This window comes from Melanerpes formicivorus, unplaced genomic scaffold (assembly GCF_026170545.1).
Source record: "Melanerpes formicivorus ecotype bairdi unplaced genomic scaffold, bMelFor1.0.p_v2 SCAF_40, whole genome shotgun sequence".
Classification (NCBI taxonomy): domain Eukaryota; kingdom Metazoa; phylum Chordata; class Aves; order Piciformes; family Picidae; genus Melanerpes; species Melanerpes formicivorus.
The window spans coordinates 4,114,010-4,129,673 of record NW_027142392.1 but is presented as its reverse complement, the minus strand read 5'-3'; the positions used below and the strand labels follow the sequence as shown (position 1 = coordinate 4,129,673).

Here is a 15,664-nt window from a genome sequence, read left to right as displayed (position 1 = left end):
TGATCTGAATTCATGTCTCCATGTGAATGGAGGTAGTGATTTGGACTGTATGAGCTCAGGGCTCTCTATACTATACTTCACAGTGCAGACATTGCTTAGACATGCTCTTGAGCCTGAATGTAACAGAAGAATGGACATATCTGTTCAGGCCAAAATCCAGCCAGTGGAGTGCTGTGCCTCTGAGAGCTGTCTGTGCTAGAAAACTAGCCAAGGGCATGGCTGTTCACTGTGCAAGTGTCACACCCTGGTGTGGCTTTCAATCTATGCCCAAATTCTCTTCCTTCCCACTAGAGACCAGAATAACCTTGCTGACAGTGCTTCCTGGGAACAGCCCCTAGGCTGGTCTCTGATTCAAACTACACCTTGCTTGAGGAACTGTTATGTGGGACAGGGAAAGGTGATGCCATGAAGCATCCTCACAAATGCAACAGGTGATCCTATGCTGGTGCTTGAGTCTGGCCCTGGTCTTTTCTGGTTTGCTGGTACCATTGATGTTAGTCCAGGAGTACATCTGCCACTCCACAGGAGCTGTGAGGGAATCAGCTCTTGGTAGAAAATGTTTTAACAAAAAATGATGGTGGTATTTCAAAGAAACCCCCTCCCAAATTTTAGTTCGTTATTCCTCATCGTTTAACAACTGCAGAATATGTTGCCTGGTGTGTTCATCTGGATGCTCAGCAGCAACAAGAGTTGCATATGCCTTGCTCATGAAATAGGAACTGCTCTGAGACGATGATTTGGTGGCATGTGGATCGGAACCAGACTGCCTCATGCTATTTATGCTGCAACATAGGTTGTCCTGCACAGAGGATGTGTTCATCACTCTCCACAGCTCACTGAAAGGTCTCTTTAGTAACGAGTGATGAGACAAAATGACACTAAGCTGCAGCAGAGGAGATTTAGGTTCTCAATCAGGCTTCCCAAGGAGGTGGTTGAATGCCCATCCCTAGATGTGTTCAAAAGAGGCAGAGATGCGGTGCTGAGGGACATGGTATAGACTTGGTAGAGTTAGAGAATGGTTGGACTCGATCTTAAAGGTCTTTTCCAACCAAAACGATTCTGTGCTTGACTCCATATATCCAGCCTCGTTTATGAGCCTGTCAGTTACCCAATACCCAGAGTATTCTTAAGTAACAAAAGTAGATGTGCTGCCTACTGAGGGATCTTAAAACATCAAGGTCGCCCTTGGTAAGGGAGAATGATGTCCCGGTGACCTTGAACGTTCTGCTTCCCCTGCCAGTCACAGAGCGGGAGCCACTGGCAATCAAAACTCCCCTCCGGGACAGGCTCTCCCCTGGCGCCGGCCTTGCAGCTCTGCGGGAATCTGCCCTCTCCTGTTTCCTGCCGCTTAGCCCGGTACCACGGGGCAGGGCCGGCAGGCCCCCTTGTCCGACAGGGAAGGAGGCTTTTGCTGGCCGAGAGGCTTACACCGGTGGCCGTTACCGCCGCGCTCCCCGCAGCCCGCGGAGGAGACTCCCGAGAGGGGTAGGCGTTTGGAGCGGGGCGGAGCGGCCCATCCTGCCGCTGTTCCCGGGGAGGGACCCCCGACCAGCAACCGCGCCGCCGGGAAACCCAGCAGCCCCTCACAGCCGCCCAGGCAGTGGGGTGAGTGTCGTACCGTGGGAGTGCCTGCTCCTCGAGGGAGAATGGAGCACCGAGGGCCCGCGGGGCTCGGGGGGCGGCCCGGCGTTGCGGCCGGCTCCCCTCTTGGCGGCAGGAGCGGAGTGCGACGGCCCGGGGAGGGGGCGGGGAGGATGACTTCATGCCGCCGGAGCGCCGTGAATTTAGAAGCAGCTGTTGCCGTTGCCGCCGCCGCCGGGATGTGGGGGTGAAGTGACAGCGGGAGCTGCCGCTGCCTGAGGGAGGGGCAGTGCCGGGCACCCCGCTCCGCCCAACCCAGGGGCCTGGGGCCGCTGCAAGCAACCGCTGCGGAAGGGAGAAAGATGCGTTGAGCCGGTCGCTGGAAAGGTGAGCAGGAGCGGGCGCGGGCGGGGAGCGCTGCCGTGCTGCCCGGCCTGGGGGGGCTGCGACGCTGATGCTGCGGGCCGCCCGCCCCGGTTCGCCCTGCTGCCGGCGTGGGGAAGGCCAGCCTGGCGGCCGGGGAAGGAGCCGCTGTGTCTGCGTGCGGGCAGGCAGCGCCTGGAGCTTGTGCTTTAGGGATGCAGCTTCCTTCCCTTCCTCCTCTGGCGGCTCCCTCCGAAAGCAGAAGGGCTGCTCTCTCCCAAGCGCCGCGGTGTTGCGTTTTATTTCCTATTGCCAGGATGTGCGCTGGCTCCGTGCCCGCTCTCCGCTCGGCAGCCCGGACGGTTTTCTCTACCCTGGTCAGAAAGGATTTGCTCTCTTGGAAGGGGGGCATTTGTCTGCGGCTTGGCACGAAGGGCTGTGGAGCCCTGCGACAGGTGCAGGGCTCAGCGCCGGCTCCCTGCGGCCCGATGCGCGTTCCTTAAGTGACGGGGAAGACATCTTAGGGCAGAAGGGTTTCGGGGGAACAGAAGCCAAAAACGATGTCTCGTTTACGCTCCTGGATTTTGAAGGCGCTGCACTGGAAACTAACGAGAGTGTAGAAGTTGAAGACCCGACCGTTGCACCAAAATGGATTCTGTTGGCTTTGGGGGGGACTTCTTCCTGTGGTGGTGATTTGGTTTGGTTTTCCTTTATTAAAATTTTATAATTTAGCACGACGTTTGGGACAGGCAAAATAACAAAATTTAGAAGCCTTTGCTTGCTAAATGGGAGAATTAGTGAGCTGCACTTCGATCCTATCACCTGTGGAAGTGGACAAATGAATACCTGTGGTGTCAGTGCTTGGCCGCTGGCATTGTGTGTCGGTCATAACGTTAGGTAAATGGTCTTTTGAAACTGACAAGAAGGGGGAAATCCTGAGTTTGTTTTCCTCTCTGCTCTAAAAAAAGGTTGTTTTAAGGCAGGCATGTCAACTAGAGGCTGGAGTTGGCATGAAGGGGCAGATCATTAGGATGAGCACTATCGTTGTCTAGTGCTGCTTAATGGCTCTTGGTGATTTGGTTTGGAAGTGAAAATGATTGTGTCTCTGGGAAGAAAACCATGGGATGTTAAGCTGTTCTTAATGAAAAATGAAGCAGGATATTGGAAGCTGGAAGTTATTTTATTCACTGTCTACTTGTACGTTCATCTTAAAGGACCTTTTTATCTCCTGTGCTCACGATATCTTCAGTTGTGGTTGAAGCCTCTGGTCATGGTGCTAGAGTGATAGAAGTAATACTTGGGGAGGTAATGGGTGGTTGCTTGGTCTGTTGTCATTATTTTGGAGAAGATGTTTAAGTACCTCAATACTGCTGCTGGGTGTGGAGAAAGTGACTGATGGCAACAGAGAAAAATGTGTAGAGAAGACAACTGAGGCTTCGCAAGGCTGAAACAGCATGACTGGTCATTTGCAGTGTCAGAACTCAGCAGACAAATGTTTGGCCTGAATAACAGATGTTAACTCTGACCCTATATAAGCTTGTTCCTTTCAGGCACTCCATGACACATCCAATTGGATGCATTTCAAGCTAGAGAAAAATTGTCATTCCGTAGAACCTGCAACTTTTGTCTACTAAACATTGACTTTGTAACTGTAAAAGGATTCTGAGTTCAACAACTCTACTGATTTTTACTTTTTCTACAAGCAAGTATGGCTATCTCAGCAGTTGCCATGTTGTACTTGTTTATGGATTTCTACTCTTAACTACCTGTTTATCTCAGTTCAGATGCTTCTCATATTTTTTCACCTGTTCTATATAAAGTAATTTTTTTTGATAAAGAGAACATCAAGTAACTCTCTCATCCTGTTGTTGCAAATACAGGGTGGTAGAGTACTCACTAATGTTGACACAAACTTAGCACAGTGAGTGTAGCTGTTTGTGTTTCCTGGCAAACTTAAATGTTTCAAAAGGCTGTTATTTAATAGGTTTATAAACCAAGGTATTGTCAGGGATGAAATTGACCAGGAGCCCCACACCAATGGCATCCTGGCCTGCATCAAGAACAGTGTGGCCAGCAGGAGCAGGGAGGTCATTCTGCCCCTGTACACTGCACTGGTTAGGCCATACCTTGAGTACTGAGTCCAGTTCTGGGCCCCTCAGTTTAGGAAGGAGGTTGACTTGCTGGAACGAGTCCAGAGAAGGGCAACAAAGTTGGTGAGGGGTTTGGAACACAAGCCCTATGAGGAGAAGCTGAGGGAGCTGGGATTGCTTAGCCTGGAGAGAAGGAGACTCAGGGGTGACCTTGTTACTCTCTACAACTACCTGAAGGGAGGTTGTAGACAGGTGGATGATGGTCTCTTCTCCCAGGCAGCCAGTACCAGAACAAGAGGACACAGTCTCAGGCTGCACCAGGGGAGGTTTAGATTGGATGTTAGGAAGAACTTCTATACAGAGAGAGTGATTGCCCATTGGAATGGGCTGCCTGGGGAGGTGGTGGAGTCACCATCATTGGAGGTTTTCAGGAGGAGACTTGATGGGGTGCTTGGTGCCATGGGTTAGCTGTTTGGGTGGGTTGGATTGGTTGAAGGGTTGGACGCCATGATCTTGAAGGTCTCTTCCAACCTGGTCTGGTCTATTCTATTCTATTCTACTCTATCATAATGTGAATTCACATCATAGAAGCAAACGTGCTTCTGCTTTGTTTGAAATGGAAAACTTGATTTGCTTTTGATTTTGTCTTGTGTGCACCCTGAAGACAGGTGGCAGATGTAAGGGTGCATGTGTCCATGGGGAAAAAAACTTATATCTTAATTATCAGTCTGAGTTTAGTTCAATGGTGTAATGGATGTAAATCCACTTCTTAGAGACTTCTTTCTCAGAACTCCTCTTCCTCCTTGTGGTATAGTAACTTCCATATCTCTTGTCAAACAAAGAAAAGCATCTTCATTTTGGTTAATCTGGGGCAGCAGCCCCACTGAGTGAAAGAATAGCCTAGTTGGCCAACTGGTTGCTGCCAGACAGATGAGGTAGCAGCTGAGATTTAGCTGCCTTTTCCTCAGAGAATCTGCTATTTTGGAGCTATTCATCTGGGTTAGCTCTTTGAATTTGTAAGAGCTTAATTATCTTTGAGAATTCTAGGCTGCAGTCAGCCTTTGAACCAGCAGGTTCATTTGACCAAACTGATGAGTGGGGGCCCATTGGGTATGTCTGCATAAGGCTTATTTCCTTAGCAGAACAAACTAGAAAACCTAGTAACCTTAAATGCACTTGAAGTTGCAGATGTTTGATTTCACATGCAGTCCTTCCCAAGGGCTAAAATGAAGCAGTTCAGTTAATATATTTTATGTTATTATGAGAATGTTTGAAGCTGATGTTTCCAAATACATTTTGAATGGAATGAAACAAGCACATTCCAGAGCAAGCATGTCACTTTTCAGTTATTTTCTTACTAGGTTTTGAATTGGATTAGTTTTTCCCAAATTAAGAATTCTTTAAAGGATGGCTTGACCAGGGTGGGAGTGGACAGGTATGACACAGCGAGCTTAAAACTATGTACCCTCAGCATGTGCAAGCAATCAAGAGTGTTTTAAGAGTAGTAACAGCATCTCTTTTGTGAAGAACAAATACATTCTTGCTTTCCAAATGCATTGCTAGGTGAGAAGAAATTTCTATCTGAGAAATAAATGACATGCATAAACTTTAGCTTCCTCTCATGAAATGGATTTGGTGTTGGGACACTCTCATTACTGTCAGTAGAAGATGTTTTTGTGAGTGGCCATCCAACTGCAAAGGCAGCAATTGTTAAGGAGAACTAAATTTTATCTGTTTATGTGGGTACAAGACAGGCTTCTCTTTATCCTGAATTCGACCTAATCAAGTGAGTCAGCACTTCACAACCTGGGTAATGAGCCCCTGAGTTTAATATTTAAAATATGGAGATAGAAGTGCAGAGTTTATGCATGCTTTTTGCTAAACCAAGCTGATTTAAAGCAGCTTCTTGAAGAGAACTGCATTTGACAGCAACACAAGCATCAATCCATTTGCATGTATTAGTTTTGTGTTGCATTGAGAGACTAGTTGAGAGAAAGTCTGCAGAGTGTGTGCTCTTACAAAATGACTCAATTAGAAACAACATTAGAAAAGGAAGAATCTGGTTGTACAAGAACTGTGTGCTGCCAATGTGTCCCTGTCTTTAAATACAAACCTAATAGAGGAGAAAGTAACACAAAATGGACTCTGTCACAGGAGAGTTGCTGCAAATGTCCCAGCCACATCTCAAATCAAATAACTTCATTTTTCTTCCTTTAATTCTTATGGTAGAATCAATAAGGTATATATGCTGGTGGGTTTTGCCCTCACTAATATACTGAAGATAACCATCATTTCTGTGGTGGTAAAATGGTTCCAGGGTATCTGCCCCTTGCTGGGTAAGGCAAGTATGAAGCAAGAACTTTTGCAGAAGAGCTGCAGTGAAAGAATGTCCATGTCAGCCAGAGTGTAGTTCTCTCTGGCTGAATTTATTTTGTTTTCACACCTTTATTGAAAGTCAATTTAAAACATGTCTAAACTGCTGTTCTTTGGCTTCACAGACTCAGGGGCAATTTAGCCTGCCCTGTGTTCAGAAGTACTTAAAAGCAACTGGCTGTTCTTCGCACAGTTTTGCATCCCTTTTTGCTCTAATGTCCCAGTGATTCATCAGATGCAGTAGGCACACAGGTTTAACTCCAACATACTGTGGTAGTTTCTCTTACTTTGACTACATTTTTGTGTCATACCTTTGTTCTAGCAACTATTCCAAAGGGCACAGAGGCAGGTCAAAGTTATCTTGGCAGCTGTCAGCTCGCCTGGAAAATGTGCTGCAGCTTTAATGAGATCATATACATCTTAATCTATCTATATAATTGTATATTATATAATATATATATATTTGCTAGCTCTTCACTCATTTGCTTTCTGCCTCCTACAGAATTTTCACTTACACATATGGCGAGCACAGAACTGTAGTGAAACAATCTCACCACCTGTTGTTTTAAAATAGCACAGAGGCATATTAATGGTCCTTCCATGATACTGTTTATAGTACACGTTAAACCTCGCTTAAAATACTGTGGATCAGATTGGTAAAGGATATTATTACTTCCATCAGCCTTAAATTGGTTCCTGTTCAGCATCTCAGCTTGTAGATTGTTCATAGGTAGGAGAGCGGTGGACTTCACGGGAGAGCCAGTCTTTGTTTGTCAGGCCTAATGAGTGACTTCAATTCTCAGCTTCACTTCCAAAGAATTTCTAGAGCTCTGCCTAATATTTCTGATCTGTAACCCTCTAGATTTGTCTTTGAGGTTTGTGGGGTTTTTTTTAAATGTTTCTAGCCTAGTCAAAGCAGGAATGAAACATTTATTTCTGCTTTGAAATCATCTCTCCAGAAGTGGGCCAAGAAAACATTTTGATGTTAAGTGGCAGTCCACCATCATTCTCACTTGATGGAGATGTCAGTTTAAAAGGGCAATCAGGACAAAAATCATAGAATCATTTTGGTTGGAAAAGACTTAAAAAAAAAACCAACCCAACCCAAAATCATCTAATCCAACCATTAAATAATGCTAAACAGACTGCCACTTTCAAACTTCACAGAGTGCTTGGTTGAGGCACAGAAAGTTCTTGACATCTATCATAGTACCATCTGCATGCTGCTGGTATGTTACAAGAAAACATTATTATACATTGAAAAAAATACTTTTAAAGAATAAAAAGGAGTGAAAGATGTGTCTTAAGTTTAGCAAAAGCTCTTTGAAACTCTTAAGAGTAAGTGTCTCTGTTTTGTGTGTGGTTTTGTCCTTCTAATGAAATGCATATGGACACTTTTTGTTCCTCTGGTGCATGACAGATGGCTCTGATTGGTTTGCTTTAGTATTACTACTAAACTGAAAAGTAGTTAACAACACTGGATCAGTGGCTGTCAGATGGCTGTTCAAACTTATCCATAGACTCACAGAATGGTTTGGGTTGGAAGGAGCCTTGTAGATATCATCTAGTTCCTACTTTCCTGCCATGGGCAGGGACACCACATACTAGACCAGGCTGCTCAAGGCCCCATCCGGCGTGGCTTAGAGCACTTCCATACTTGGGGCCTCCACAACCTCCCTAAGGCAACCTGATCTCACTACCCTTCTGGTGAAAAGCTGTGTGGCATATTATAGACTTAGTCTGTAAGAATATGGATCTGCTATTAATTTATGACCTCTGACAAAATTCCAAGAAGGGATGTTTAGAGAATTAATGTATAATGAAGTGGAGAAATCACCTTTTGATACAGTCTCCCAGTGTTTGTTGCTCAGCAGTGACCAGAAGTTCCATGAGTATATTTGCACTGTTAAGTTTAGTTGCAGAGGACACTCACTGGAGGTGTTTGATTGATTTATATTCTTAGCCTCCTCAGTATCCTTTGGCAGTTGCATGATTCAGTGCATGTGGAGCATAAGGAAGTCTCATAGTTTTCTCTTAAAATGCCTTGCCTAAGGATTTAATTGTCATGATAAGAGAAGTGTTAAACTATTGTTTCCCTTTCAGTTTCTCACCAGTCATAGTGTCACATTCTCTTGCCTCAAAGATGGTCATCTTGGCCATAGATTCATGGAATTGTAAGGGTTGGAAGGGACCACAAGTTCTTCATCTAGTTCCAACCCCTCTGCCATGGGCAGGGAACCCTCACGCTAGATCAGGTTGCGTAGAGCCACAATTTACTCTTGTAAAGAGTACTCTTTCTGTACATACAGACTCTGTTCCATATCTGATTCATTCTTTGCTATTTTTCTATATGCTTCCTGCAAATTCCTTTCTGATATGCAATGGTCAGATCTTAGGAGCTCTGTTTAGTAGCATGATAATTTCTCTTCCATTCTTTACCCAGCTTTTTGCTCTTCAAGTTAACTACATGTTTTATTTGGGGTGACCTCTTGGTGTGTCCCTGTTAGGTTATTTTTCACTGTAGCATCGTTACAATAATAAGCTTATAACTGGAAAGAACTGATGCCATTAGTAGGAGACATAACAATTGAGAGCTGGATATAAAAGCTACTCAGCTCTGGTGAGACCCCACCTGGAGTACTGCATCCAGTTCTGGAGCCCCTATTACAAGAGGGATCTGGAGGTGCTGGAACGTGTCCAGAGAAGGGCCACAAGGATGATCAGAGGGCTGGAGCACCTCTCCTATGAGGACAGACTGAAGGAGTTGGGGCTGTTCAGTCTGCAGAAGAGAAGGCTCCGAGGTGACCTAATTGTGGCCTTCCAGTATCTGAAGGGGGCCTACAGGAAGGCTGGGGAGGGACTTCTCAGAATATCAGGTAGTGATAGGACTAGGGGGAATGGAATGAAGCTGGAAGTGGGGAGATTCAGGCTGGATGTGAGGAGGAGGTTCTTGACCATGAGAGTGGTGAAACCCTGGAATGGGTTGTCCAGGGAGATGGTTGGGGCCCCGTCCCTGGAGGTGTTTAAGCCCAGGCTGGACGAGGCTCTGGCCAGCCTGATGTAGTGTGGGGTGTCCCTGCCCATGGCAGGGGGGTTGGAACTAGATGATCCTTGTGGTCCCTTCCAACCCTGAATGATACTATGATACTAAAGAATGTATATTTTAAATGTCAGAAAGAACAAACTGTAGTGTGTAGCCTTATAAAGCAAGAGAGATTCGATCCCAACCCCTTTGTTTTGTGTTCTCCTGTTTTCAAACAGTGGGATGATGGCAGCTTTAGTGAGTTGGGCTAATGTTTGTGGGCTCAGACACGGCAAGCAGAAAATAAAAGAGAATAGGATTCATTAATTCATGTAAGAATTGGAGCATGTGAAAAAAACCATCAGACTCCAAAAGACAGGCGTAATGTGAAAGACTTTAGTTAAAAAAAGAAAAACCCAACTAAAAATAGACTGCTGCATTCTAAGGCACTGTTATTTGTAAGGTCTCAGGGAATCAAAGCGTGATAAGAGATGTGAATGGAGTGTGCATAAAGCTGTGTGCCTTGAGAAAGAGACATAGCTTATCAAAATTGACTACAGCACGCCTTAAAACCCCAAGGAAGCCACAACTTTTTGGTGGTGAGATAAGTCCATTTTATCATCTCTTCGTTAATATGCAGGCTGCTAACGTTTACAGGCAGTTCTTAACCGAGTGCCAAAAGCTTTCCCATGAAGAATATTTATCCTGAACAGGGAGTGCTCTGGGTTAGCCTGAACAGCTAGCAGATTGCTGAGTACTTTGGGTCTTTTTTTTAATGAGTTTGTTTGCCTGCAGGGAGTTCAGGTGTTGATCTGATGAATGGCAGCTCTAATATTATATGGTAGTAAAGAATTGTATAATGCCTCAGTTATTCACTCAGAGTGACAGTGTGCCAAAAAAATAATACCACCGCTGCTTTGTGTCCTGCCAGAGTGTAATTTTTGTTGTCTGTGCTTCATATGGTGGTACTACAGACTGTTACTGTGGCCAAGGATTTTGGTACTTTTTGGACTTATGTCAGATTGTTGTTCCAAGCAAAATTTGGTCTGGAATTAGTCGTTGTTTAGGTGCCATTTCCCAGTAAGCAATTTGAGTGTTGTTTAGAAAACCAGCTATCCTATTAGAAGCCTTTTAGTTTATCTGACTTTCCTTTGATGTGCTTGCTGTTGAGGCAGGTCAGATTTTCAGCTAATTGGGTCTGGCTTTTCTCTGCTGAAACTGATGAAAGCAGTGGAAGCTTTCTATGAATCCTGTAAGCTCTGTCTTTCAGCTGATGTTCATTGTGTGACACTCTTCCTGAACACTTACATAATCCTATCTGCCATATGTTCTGTTGAAGCAATTTCAGCTTCCCATCCCCCTTTCTGACTTATACCTGCTCTGCTCAGAGCAGTAATGCCAGTGAAGTGTTAGAATTTACCACTATTCTCTGAGCACATCTGAAGCCCTTGTCAAGGAATGCAGATATACAGAAATAATTTGGAGTATCATGCCTTTCATAGTAACAGTTGCAGAGGCTTTTCATAGTTTTACTCTGTGTGTGTTGTGTTAAGGTGGGATGTGAAAATCCAAGAGAAGTCATAGTATGAGGAAAAGCATGGCCAGCAGGGTCAGGGCTGTGATTGCCCCATGTACTCAACACTGGTGCAGCCACACCTTGAGGACTGGGTTCACCTTTGGGCCCTCACTACAAGGAGGACATTGAGATGCTGGAGCAGTTTTGGAGAATGACAGCAAAGCTGGTGAAGGGTTTGGAGAACAGGGCTGGTGAGGAGCATCTGAAGGAACTGGGGTTGGTTAGCCTGGCGAGGAGGAGGCTGAGGAGAGACCTCACTCTGCAGTTCCCTGAGTGGAAGTTGTAGAGAGGTGGATGTTGGTCTCTTCTCCCTAGTAAAAAGAGAAAGTGGCCTTAAGTTGTGCTAGGAGAGGTTTAGGTTGTACATTAGAAGATGTTTCTTTACTAAAAGGGTTCTCAAAGGCTGAAACCGGCTTCCCAGGGAGGTGGTTGAATCCACATCCCTGGAGGTGTTGAAAAGAGGCAGAGATGTGGTGCTGAGGGACATGGTTCAGCACCAACCTTGGTAGACTTAGGTGATAGTTGTACTCAGTGATTTTGGAGGTCTCTTCCAACGAAAAATATTCTATAATACTTGTAGTAAGTGCCATACTAATTGCTAAAACTAACTGACTTCTGATAACAGTGGCCAAAATGCAAAGCTTTGCTTTTCCCCAGGGAAAACTCGTAGAGATTCTTGTGTAAGTAAGGACCTAGATGTGGACAGGTTGGAAAGGCTAACAGAAAGAGGTAGCTGTCACCAGAAGTATGAGAGTGGGGGATCTAGTGAGGGGCTTTCTGGCTAAGTTCAAAATGTTTTATTTGTATATGCATGCTAATATTGATATGTCAGTTGTTGGTCCAGTGGGTGAGTTTTTCCCTCTTCCACCCTGCTCTGTAGGACTAGTGGGTGTGAACCAATGTGAGGGAGGAAGCTACCTTTATTTGCAAATATTAGTAATAGCAAAGTTTGAGTAACCAAAAGTAAAGGTAGCTGTGATCTCTGAAGTTTTCCTCTCCTTTTTCTCTTCTGCATTTGGGTGGGAGTCAGTCAGGCATTTCTATCTCATAGTTTTGGCATAAAGACTTCTTACAGATTGAGGAACAAAGACTTCTGTGTTGGATTTTTAGGTTTGGTTTGTTTTTCTTTTAGCTTCCTACTTTTCTTTCCAACCAGGCAGCTCATTTAAAGCTGAAATCTTATACTTGATGTGGAGGCTGTTTATATTCAACCCAGCTGATGTATCACTAAATGAAAAGCATTCAAGGAAGCATGAAAAGATTCAGCAGGATTAAATAGCAGAGCATAAGGGTTTGTTCCAGGCAGGAGCAGCTTTTGAGAGCTAAAAGCAAGCTAAATAGAGAGGCATTAATTGTGGGAAGTTAACATGTAAAATGTGAATCAGAAGAGAAGATTCTTCAAATCCTTTCAGCTACTGAAAAATTGAATCAGAGGTCTTTCAGTCTACAAGTGGTCAAGTCATTTGCTACAGTTTGAAGCCATTACCCCTCATCCTGTCACTCAGTGCCTTTGTAAAAAGTCCCTCTTAAGCTCTTCTGTAGCCCACTTCAAATACTGGAAGGCTGCTTTAAGGTCCCCACAGCCTTCTCCAAGCTGAACAACCCCAACTTTCTCAGCCTGTCTTCACAGGAGAGGTGCACCTCTGGTCATGTTGGTGGCTCTCCTCTGGACCCACTCTAACAGTTTCAGATCTTCTTTGAGTTGGGGAATCTAGAGCTGGACACAATACCCCAGGTGGCATCTCACCAGGACAGAATCTGTATTTACAGACAGCTTGGAGGGCTTCAGGTAGAACTTAATGAAAGCCCATTCTGGTTTATGTAGTTATTTGCTTGGTCTCACCTGGGAAATCTGCACACAGCTGTATGTGACAATAACCAGGTACTCCTGAAGGATCCTTTGTCATTCTCTGAAGATCCTTTTGTCTCTGAACATAAAAGGAATATACCAAGTCTGGAGTAAGCTCAAAAATGCCAAGCTGAGTGCTTTACCATCTGCACATGGATCATCCACAGCACACCTACTTGGGCTGTACACAAGTACATGTCCTTTCCATGGAAGTTGGAATGGTGATGCAGAGAATGGGAATGCCTGGGTCCTGTCCTAACGTTTAACTGTGATGAGTCTGCAAAGTACTTGCAGAACACCAGCTGTAATGTAACTGGAATCTCTTTTTTGATCTCAGTTTCTGGCATGTTTTGCTGCCTTTTCAACTGGCAAGCTTCCTTTTTATTAGTTTGTTTATTTATAGAGTTTAATCTCAGAATGATAGAAGCTGCTATCTGCACTAAGCAAACCTGCAGCCCTTTTAGTTGCTGGAGCAGCTCCAGCATGATCTATCAGAGAGTATGGCTTAGCCTTCTGGTGAAGGTACCTGATTGGCTAAAGGAAAGTACCTGGTTGGCTTAATAGTGTCTTTTACTTGGTGAAAGCTTAAGTAATGCTATTGGACACCTCTTGTGTGTTACCTGCCAGGTTTGCAATTAGTTCCAGATGCCAGGCAATGTGGTAGTAGATAGTTATAGCAGAACATATGTGTTAAGTTCATACCTATGTCTGACCCACTGGAACTTTGTTCCAGTAACATAGATTTGATAAATGTCTTCCCAACAAGTTCATGGTGGGTGGTGTTTAGATCAGTTCTGGCCCAGACTGTAAGCAACTGCCACAGGGTTTACTGTGAAAAGATGTCTAAAAGATGGAGTGGTTACAAGAGTCTAATCTGCTCAGAAACTGTCAGATCACAATGACTGCTTCAGAGGTTACCTTCCATGCTCCCCATCTCACAGAGTGGTAGTTCCAAGAATTTGATACACCTTCTCTAGTATCATCCCTGGAGGTGTTGAAGAAAAGCATGGGCATGGTACTTTGGGGCATGGTTTAATGGCTGTGGTAGTATTAGGTTGGAAGCTGGACTTGATCTTAGAGGTCTTTTCCAACCCAAACAATTCTATGGTTTCATGAAAATAGTATCTGATGATGACTTTCTGGTTGTCTGTTTCTTGCTCACTCTCTCCAGTGGTTTGCAGTATTTGCAGACTAGACTAGATGATCTTTAATGACCTTTCCCACTGAAACCATTCTGTGAGTCTGTGGTTTGAGGGTGTGCCTTTGCCTTTCTTCTGCCTGAGATCCCCTCGCATCAAGAAAGCAAAGCAAGGGGAAGTTGCTTCCTGCAGTAGACAGAAAATTCAGAAGTGCTTTGTAGAGCAATGAGTATGTGGAGAGCTACATGGTTTCATACAGCTTCTAGATTTTGTCAGTGAAAAAGCCTGGTTTCCTATTGATGACTTACCTTGACATGGCCTTCCAGTATCTGAAGGGGGCCTACAGAAAGGCTGGGGAAGGACTTCTCAGGATCTCAGGTAGTGATAGGACTAGGGGGAATGGAATGAAGCTGGAGGTGGGGAGATTCAGGCTGGATGTGAGGAAGAGGTTTTTGACCATGAGAGTGGTGAAACCCTGGAATGGGTTGTCCAGGGAGGTGGCTGAGGTCCTGTCCCTGGAGGTGTTTAAGACCAGGCTGGATGAGGCTCTGGCCAGCCTGATGTAGTGTGGGGTGTCCCTGCCCATGGCAGGGGGGTTGGAACTGGGTGATCCTTGTGGTCCCTTCCAACCCTGACTGATACTATGATACAACCATTTACTCTTTCCCTTAAAATAAGTTTTGAAACCAAAGAAAGGCAAAAGAGTTCAAAAGGGTTTGTAGGCAGAATGTTGTTTCAATACAGTAAATCTGTCAACAGGACACTAAAAGAGCCCTTCATAAAGCTCACTGAGCATGTTTGTTAGATGAAATCAAAGCACAAAGATTGAAGAGCTCTCCCAGGCCATCTTAAAAGACTGCTGCAACTAGAACTTTTTGTTTGTTTATATGTAATGCAGCTGCCCCTGTGTTTGTTGCAGATGTGCATATTAAATTCACCAAAATGATCACTTTCTTGCTGGAGAACTCTGAAACTTTTGAAACACTGATACTGGACATTTTTGTTTCCATATGACTCATCACTTTGCCTCATTTAAATGTTTTACGCTTCATTAATTCCTTGTGTCTCTTTGTTCTTTCTCCATTGTAGTGGACAATAGGAACTTTGTTCTGTTTATCTTCATGCAGTTTGAAGTTTTGTACAGCCTGTTCGCCATTGCAGCTCTTTGTTCTGTCTACAGCAGGGCAAGATTCTTCCAGACATTAGCATGTTGGGAGACTTTGAGGTTCTGGAGCATGTCCAGAGAAGGGCAATAAAGCTGGTGAGGGGTCTGGAGAACAGTATCATAGTATCAGTCAGGGTTGGAAGGGACCACAAGGATCAGCTAGTTCCAACCCCCCTGCCATGGGCAGGGACACCCCACACTAGATCAGGCTGGCCAGAGCCTCATCCAGCCTGGGCTTAAACACCTCCAGGGACGGGGCCCCAACCACATCCCTGGACAACCCATTCCAGGGCTTCCCCACTCTCATGGTGAAGAACCTCCTCCTCACATCCAGCCTGAATCTCCCCACCTCCAGCTTCATTCCATTCCCCCTAGTCCTATCACTACCTGAGATCCTGAGAAGTCCTTCCCCAGCCTTTCTGTAGGCCCCCTCCAGATACTGGAAGGCCACAATTAGGTCACGTCGGAGCCTTCTCTTCTGCAGACTGGACAGCCCCAACTCCTTC

The 15,664-nt window shown here is 45.1% G+C and overlaps 1 protein-coding gene and 1 long non-coding RNA gene across 2 annotated transcripts in view; one reads left to right on the top strand and one right to left on the bottom strand.

Annotated features, from left to right (window-relative positions):
• Positions 1–15,664, bottom strand: part of LOC137451244 (uncharacterized) — a 252,222-nt gene that overhangs the window by 215,293 nt on the left and 21,265 nt on the right. The window lies entirely within an intron of this gene.
• The window catches only part of PKIA (cAMP-dependent protein kinase inhibitor alpha), a 49,474-nt gene continuing 35,573 nt past the window's right edge, over positions 1,764–15,664 (top strand). Inside the window, exon 1 of the mRNA XM_068158604.1 lies at positions 1,764–1,968. The gene's annotated coding sequence lies outside the window, so the exon portion shown is untranslated. The remainder of the gene's footprint in view (positions 1,969–15,664) is intronic.